The following is an 8,952-nucleotide window of genomic DNA, read 5'->3' as shown; positions in this document are numbered from 1 at the left end:
TCCCTTCAAAACCCTCGTGCGTGAACGAAAATCAATAAACTTTCGGACAAATTAGTGAACTCCAACAACCCTGGCAATCCTCGACTGGTTCAGGAGACTCTGGTGTGCAGACCATTTTGGCTCAGGAAAGTGCCGGATACCAACTGAACCACCCAGAATAACCACCACCCCCAAGAACATAATTTTTGAAATCACGATGAACATTCTTGGAACGGAAGAAAAACTAGAGATAATTAATACCGGCCCATCTCCTAACGTATCTACGTCGCGACCATCCGCATATGACCACCTGCAATTTATTCTCATCGGAATCATCATCGCTTTCGGACTATACTATGTGTACAAACGTCATCAGAAGAAAACACAACAGCGACTCAATACTCAGGTTAGACAGTTGATAAATCTTCACGTGCCAGACGCAGAAATGAAAGAAATCAAACCATCACAGGACTTGCATATCAAAATGCCAACTATGTAATATAATATATAAATAATTTCTTTTTTATTAATTTTCAAAAAAAAAAAAAAAAAAAAAATTATTTTTTTTTCTCTTTTCTCTGATTTTTCTCTTTTCTCGATCTTGAAGACAAGATCTGTGGGGGAGACTGTCATGGCCTTTCATAGTATCCGATGTGTCACCTTCTGTGACACATCCATCCGGCGGCAGTCTCCTGCCACACTGTATAATCACGTCCGGTCTTGCTCGTAAGGCAAGCCCGACGGATCATCCACACTCAGTCATCGAGTACACTGCATCAGAGCATCACCTATCGTGTTCTTTTCTTTCCCTCTCGATTGCTCCCCTAGTTCCACAGATAGGGTCACAACACATTGGACGATGCATAATCCACCGCGCCGCCAGAGCAAGCATTGGTTAGGCATTTCCAGCCTAACTCAAATCTCCTTTTCAGGTATTATGGAAGACTCCAGCTCATCATCATCCGCCTCTTCCGTAAGAAGCGTCGTATACCGCGGAGACCTGAGGAACGTTGTCTCCGTGCCGTCACCACGAGGAACCGACCGCCGTCCGCCGATCGCCCAACGTGCGTGCAACTATTGCGCGCTAGAGCACGTCTCGATGATTTGCCCCGAGTTAATGCAATTACCATCACGAGCCAGGCTCGACAAGATCCGCCGCAGCGGCAGATGCACGAACTGCCTAGGAAATCACCAGTTGGAAAGGTGCAACTCCCAAAAAGGGTGCCGAGAATGTGGTGGGAGACACCACATAATCCTCCATCGGGCAATCATCCGCCTCCTCCTCGTCTCGCCTGCAGCCTCATAGAGACGTAAACCACAGGAGCCCACCAAAGTCTACCCGCGGAGCCTCGCCACCACGATTGGCAGTTAAAGCCCGCAGCAGGGCCGCCCTGATACAACAAATGCGGCAACGAGCACCCGGCTTCGCCTGCCGAGCACAGTCTGCAGCCGCCACTTAGAGCTCACCAGGGACAGAGCAGAGTGCCGACCCAGCCCAATTCGAGGACAATAAATTTTATTTGATATTCAATTGTTATTTCGATGCCTATGATCGAGTTTACATTCATTTTTCAAATTTGCCTGTGTTACCCTACAGTTTCACAAATTTTTCCTTCCTCTCGATCAAAAGATCTGTGGGGGGGGGGGGGGGGGATTTTTCCTTTTTCTCGATCACAAGATCTGTGGGGGAGACTGTCATGGCCTTTCTAGCCCTAGATGTGTCATCATCCATGACACATGCTTTCTAGCGGCAGTCTCCCCGCCACGCCATGTCACCGCGTCCGATCTTGCACGCAAGGCAGACCGATCGCGAGCCAGTCTCAGTAAGGCGTAAAGTATAGTCGGTTTATTCGTACCTCTGTTCTTCTCATTCCACCCTTCCTGATTTGTCATGGCCATTTCATAGTATCGGATGTGTCACCATCAGTGACACATCTTTCCGGCGGCAGTCTCCTTCCACGCACTGTACCGGCTTCCGGTGCTTGCCCGTAAGGCAAGCCCGGTCGCCTCCCGTCTTCAGTCGTCGAGTACAGTTTCATATGTCCACATCCCAAGTGTTCTCTCTTCCATTCCTCGATTGCTCCCCTAGCCTAGAGTTAGGGTCACAACAATTGGCGACGAGTCAATCGGTTATACGCGTGCATACACACTCGCGAAACCCCGTCAAATATATATTTTTCTCGTTTCGCGTGAGAAAATAAAAAAAAAAACCCGCAATTAACATAATTTCCCTTTTCCAGTGCTTTTCTTTTCTTAATCGCTCGACTGTCATTAGTGCTACTCACCATGGACGCGCAACAACTCAAGACGCTCCTTGAGAACTTCCAGGAGAATCAAACAAAGGTCCTCAAGCAAATACAGGAATCTGCAGACACAAAACAAAGCGCACTGCAGAAAGCAGCGGTTGATTGCGACTTCACATCCACGTGCCCATGCAATAAAGACCTGGCCCCCTTCATGCTAGGCATTCAACTCGTCCGCGGTGTTGCCGACTCGCGCACCCGGGAACATTTGCGGGAACAATCGGCCGGACAGATATAAGCCATAATGTGACAAATCCGAGACTAAGATAAGCAATCCGGAATTATCAGATATATATAAAACAGTTTTCTTTGTAAAATTTATCAGTCTCAATCCTAACTTACACACGCTCCAGTTCTGCGATATTACTAGTGTCCAAGCAGTGCGCAAAGTTTTTCTCGTTTCGCGATTCACTTAAGTGCAGTTACGTTCTCAGTTCCGTTCAACATGAGTACGACAACGATTTATTCCGACAGTAGCACATTCAATGCACTAATTGACATTGGCGAACTGTCGGATTCCATTTACTCGCCGACGGACAGGCAACGCCCAGAATCACCAGTGGCCAAGAAACCAAAGAACAAAGAAGTAAGAAAACCAGCACCAAGACCGAAAAACGAAATGTTCCTAGAATCAGCCCCGGACTCTCAAGTAACACTAGATAATGTCCGCAAATGTTTACTCGTGCAGCATTCATATGAGTTTATGTCGGCTTTAGAGAAGATGACAAACTTGACGGCAGGCAGCTCAGGGGATGCTAAAGGAGCTTGAACCAGCAACTGATCGCCACGACTTGGTTCTTCCACACAGTCTGTCAATCGCTGGAAGCCAATAATCCAGAGGTCTTTGTATCAAAATAATATTTCATATCATATATACATTATAAAATTATATACGTGCGGTTATTTATCAGACATTTCCGTCAGTATTACGCATAGATTACTCATATTATTACTCATGTACATTACTCACCTGTTTCGTACGCGGAATATTATATCAAAATTAGTCATTATCCGTGTTCGTGCTATAAACTTATCACCGTGCGCTGTTCATGAGAAACATTCTTTACTACACGCCGCCGCTCGCCGACTCATCGCTTATCAAACGTGATAACGTTCCGACCTACGCCAACTATTAATGCAGGCGCATACTGCTTCCTGGATACAGTGCTCTCTCGTCCTTCTACAGTCGCGTGCCAGATTCCATCCCGGACATTGACATTAGTTTGTTTACACTGGCTGTCCACCGCAGTAACCATAACTTCTGGTATCAATACTTCAAACGCACAAAGGCCCCGGCAACGACACGACCACCTATTGTCATTCTAGACGGCGTCTTACAGAACCAACCTAGCAACATGGGATTCATCGGTGATGATGAAAAAATTGAAATCATCAACACGGGAGACGCGCGCGGCCTTTCACTGCCTCACGTGGACCACATCCAATCATTTTTCATAGTCACGCTGTTCCTACTCTTTGCGGGATACCTCATCAGAAGGCACTGCCGCAAGACAAAGCAGCAGAAAGTGGCACTCTCATACGCAATGGCTCATTTGAGACAGCAGCAGCAGAAAAAAGTTACACTGTTTCCTACACAAGTTTAAAGGCATACGTATGTAAATCTATTTCATTTTTTGTGACAACTTAGTGCTGAAGCAAGTATTCGTAGGACATCACGCTGGCACCCGCCTCGTGGTTCCAAAAGATTTGGTGTCTAGACCATTTCGGGGCAGACAAGTGTAAACAACCAACGAAACCGCCAACCACCACCATCACCCTAGTGCACCAAGAAATCGTGTTCGAAGCCGAAATGAACATTCTCGGGTCGGAAGAGAAACTGGAAATTATCAAAACGGGGCCAGCGCCAAACCTATCCAGGTATGACCATCCTCAATTCCTTCTAAGAGCCATCGTCATAGCAATTGGCTGCTATTATTGGTTCAGACGCTCGCAGAAATAAAGGACGGCACGCCTCGAGAGACAGGTCACGAACGTTGTTAAAAGAATTAATGATCTAAATTATGTGATCAACATGGGAAAATTCAATAAGGCAACAGGGGAAATTGTTCATGTATCAAAATTGAAAAAATTCTACGAACTTTTTACTACATATTCTCTTAAAAAATATTAAATTTCTGAGTCATACCTTGTTTCCTAATTCTTCGTTCTACGTGGACTTACTTTCTGGTAAGGATTGTGATAACACAATACGCGGAAGGGAACTCATTTGCAATTTCCGCTATTTCATATCCTTTTTTTTAAGAATTTTTAAGAGATGCTCTCACATTTTTAGCATGTCTCACTCCTCCAGCCATCGAGTTAACTTCTAGTGCTTTTTCCTTAAACTTTTTTCAATATGTTTTCTTTCAAAATGGGAATCGCGAGTAACGATGTTAATTCCTCAGTAAACGACTCTAATAACAAGTGTATTATCTTTACCTTTACTCAAGATTTAATTCAAAATCTTTTATTGTTTTTGATTGTTCTTGCTGCAATAGTATTTTTCTTAGTGAAATGGTGCACTAAGTTAAAAGCTCATGATCAAGCTGTCAAAACGGAGCTAAAAACCCTACGACAGCTGACCCTAGGGGTACAGCTGACATTGATAGTCCGATCTAAAAACTGTAAGTCTCCATTTTTTAAAATTTACTTATAATTTTTTAATGAACTTTTGATTTTTTTTTTAACAATTTTAGCTTCACGTGGACTTGCTTTTGTTTGTTATTTTTTTACGGCAAGGGTCGTGGGGACACAACGCTAAAATTTGAACCTAATCAAAATTTTCTTATTTTCGTTTAGCAAATAATTCGCCCTCCCTTCTTGAATCAGCAGTCAAGTGATTGCAAACACCGTATTGTGATGGCTCTTAAGGGAATTGTTGAGTCAGAAACTCTGCTTCTGGGCTGGTCGTTCATTCAAAAAAGAGCTATTTCGCGGATTGTTTGGCTTTGGAAGGTACCTTCACGGAATAATGACTGTGATGTTTCGTTGATTTCTTTTCCTGAGTCACATTCATCGTTTGGTTCCCTCGCTCTTTAGGCGTCGTAAAGTTTTGTAACTTTTACTGCAGCAATTAATATGAGTATCCATAGAGACTTGGGGATGGAAACTGTCTCACAGTTTATAACCAAAGTTGCCACCAACTATAAGAGACGACTCCATCACCACCCCAATACAGAGGCATTATTATTACTAGATAACTCAAATGAGTACAGACGTCTCAAACGGGTGAAACCGTGGGAACTGGCCAGCCCCTTGGTTTGAACCATTAATTTTAATACTTTTAACACTCACATATTTAGATAAGTTACAAACTACTCGGTCGTTTGTATTTTCTACCTTATTCTTTAGAGACAAAGTGTATATTTTCTTGTGAAAGGTCACTTAATACTAATAAAAAGAAAAAAAAAAGAAAAATTAATATGAGCATCTTTTTCAGAGAACAGCGCAAAATATTGTTGCAGTAAATTACACAAACTTTAAGGTGATCGAATTATTTGTTTAAACATTTCCCAGTAGATCTGTCCACTATTTTTGTGCAGTGGGATAGTAAAGGCATCCCTCGAGTACAGACGCAAATGCATATCAACATGGCACTCGATTTCAAGGGACAGCGCGACCGACTGCATTTGTGATCTTCCACACAAAAATAATGTTAATGGTGAAACTTTGCAGCCTCCGTAATTCGCAATTTAATGTAGTGCATGAGTCCTTGAGTACTATTAGATTAGAAGCGGTGGTCTAGTGTCAAAAGGATGTGCTTCGATGCCTTGCTCAACTTTGCTTCAACAAATCATTGACTCACCGTTGTATTGTTGAGGTAGGTAATACACACGTATAACGATGTGATTGAAATATGTGACAATGCTATATTGTGGATATGGACCTTTAAATTTCGACTAACGAAAGCAAACAATCCAAAAGTCATGTTTGAATGTCGATGTCTACGATCTTCACAAGGATCATATGAAAAAACTATTAAATGATTGACTGATAAAAGACAATTTTGCTTTGACTCCATCTGAAACAATTAAGAAATCATCTTCTGGTAACATCTGAAATGGGTTTCAACTGCTTGGGCTCATGTCAATGAGGAGTCTTTGCATAGAGGGTTCAAGAGGTGTTGTAAGAACACCTGATGCATGAAGATCCTCTGGTTAATTCTCAGAAGTCCCAATTTTTGTCAAAATGTTTAATTTTAATTTTTGCGAAATTGATATTTGTTTTGAGAATTGAGATATTTAGATAAGAGCTTAACTCTTTATTATCTTAATTGCGCTCATTACATTCATTTTCAGTCTCTCGTAATAACGACTTTTTTGATAAACTTTAAAAACTCGAACGCGCCTTTTTATCGAGGTTCGATCTGGTATTCCTGCCGGGAGCCTCGGCCTGGCGGGATCTCACTCTCTTGCCTACCTCGGACCCCGCTCCTACTTCTCTCTCTCGTTTTCGACTTGGCGTTATTTTGGATTCTGGACTTACGATTTTCGGAACTTGGAAACCCCGGACAACTGTGGTGAATCGTCAAAAGACTTTTCTTTATCCTCTTTGGAATCTATTTCATTTTTAGACGACTTTAATAATTTTAAATGAGCTATTAATCTCAATTTTTCATTTTTTCAAAATTCTTAAAATTTTTCCATTTAATAAATTGTAAAACGCCAGACTTCTTTGTCTTTATTGACTTGCATCAAAATCCCGATCGTAAAAAGCATGAATGTTTAAATTTTATTTTTCATCAGTTTGCTAATTTGCTCTCCCACTCTGTTTTAGCATTTGTAGTTGTCTAAATACTTTCTTTTTCACTCTAAGGGTGAATCTCGAAGTATTTCGTCAAGAACATCTCATCAATCGCTCCTCCAGTGATCGAGTTGATTCTTTATAAGAGTAAATCATAAATTTTATAAAATTACTTCTTATAGAGAATCGAATCCATCTCTGAAGGAAGGGTGACCTTTCCCTAGTTGGGAATTTCCCTTATAAGGGTGGCCATCTCAGTTTGTAACCAAGACTAGTTTCTGCATCAAAACTTTAAAAGTTACAAAAAAATGCTAGATCAGCAAGAAACCAAAATTAATGCCATTTTTTTCTCTTTTTTTTCAAATATATCTAAAAAAATGTTACCAATGAGTAAATGAATAAATTTACCCTCAGGTACTGTTCTGTTTCATTCTGTTCTGTTTCATTCTGTTCTATTTCACTTATTTCAGCTCATTTTCCTATTTGGTCATTTCGAAAAACAATACATATCAGCATCTGATAATGCAGGGTGGCGAGGCTTGATTCAAAATAACATTTTTTTCCTAAAATTTTGATACATAATTTGGGGGTCATCTCAGAATTGAACAATGTTTAAAAAGGTTCGATTTGAAAGCCTAAAAATGCAAGAATTCCAAGCATTTACTGCCTATTTGCCTCTGTCTCGGACTGCAGTCTGAGGCGTTTCTGGCAAATTGACAGTAGGTTAAAAAGCGAATGAAGACAGTTTCTTCATTGATCATCAACCATATTTTAGCTAAATGTACACAAATTGGTGAAAGGATCTCAAAATTCACTAGATTTTGGTATGAAAGTCATTCCATGTCTGAAAGGGACCTTCTTTCAAATACAGATGGAGCTCCTTTACCCATGAGAGCCCTGCTCCAATATTATGCTTGCTCCCCATCTCTGATGTACACGCTGATATGTCTCTAAACTCTTATCCACCATACCTGCAGCACTTGAAATGAGGAGGCAGGGAGCATGGAACCGAAGGAACAGAGATTCAATGCTCTTTCTTAGGAGGTTTTATCTGCTCCCACAAGTTTTTGGACAGTAGCAGATTTCTTCAACATGATTTTACAATTCTGATTCAGTAATACCAGAATTTGTCCTTGCAAGTAGATGTGGGACATCTACTATCACTTACGGCTCAGACTGTCCATTTCTTGATGGCTTGTCATTGGTCGAACAGAGATCTTCATCTTGTGCGTCCTCGTCATCTAAAGATGCTTCTACATCCGAATCCTCTGCAATTGGGTCATCTGGGACATCAAACAGAAGTGGGAGTGAGTATTTATCAGTGAATCAAAATAGCAATTCAGATTAAAATGCAAAAGACAGCTACGTCCAAATAAAACTTGATGAGCATCATCAGGATTTAAAACGGCCTTTCAAAACTAAAGACTTTTCAGGAGTTTTCAATGACTTTGGAATAAATAAATAGATGACGTTTTGATGAATTCATAAAAGAATTTTGAATAACTACCAGAGGAGATTTCACAGAAACTCGATAAAAATGGCTCATTGCCAATGTTGATAATGAAATAAAGAATTTTCTTTAAATTAAATGCATTTCTACGTCAGGTAAATGATGCAGTGGCGAGGAATATTTGCAGGGTTGTAGTTTAGTTTCTGTGATGTAAAATTTCGTGAAAAAACCAAAAAGTTCATACTCGAAAGGGAGAGGAAGCTAATTAAAACTCAATTAATCAAAATCTGACAGTCGAGTTGCTAAAGCAAGGCTGTTTCTGAAGCTAAGTTCTGCCAATCATCAAACGCCGTTTCTCCCTTCTGGTTGCGCCCTTAGAGTCTACCAAAAATGCTCTTAGAAAACTATTTGAGGCGTAAGTTCCAGCAGAGAAAAACGACTGATCTTGATGAAATTACACAAATACTAGCTGATGTA

Source organism: Bemisia tabaci, chromosome 8, assembly GCF_918797505.1.
Source record: "Bemisia tabaci chromosome 8, PGI_BMITA_v3".
In the NCBI taxonomy this organism is placed as follows: Eukaryota; Metazoa; Arthropoda; class Insecta; order Hemiptera; family Aleyrodidae; genus Bemisia; species Bemisia tabaci.
Note: the sequence above shows the minus strand (reverse complement) of the source record.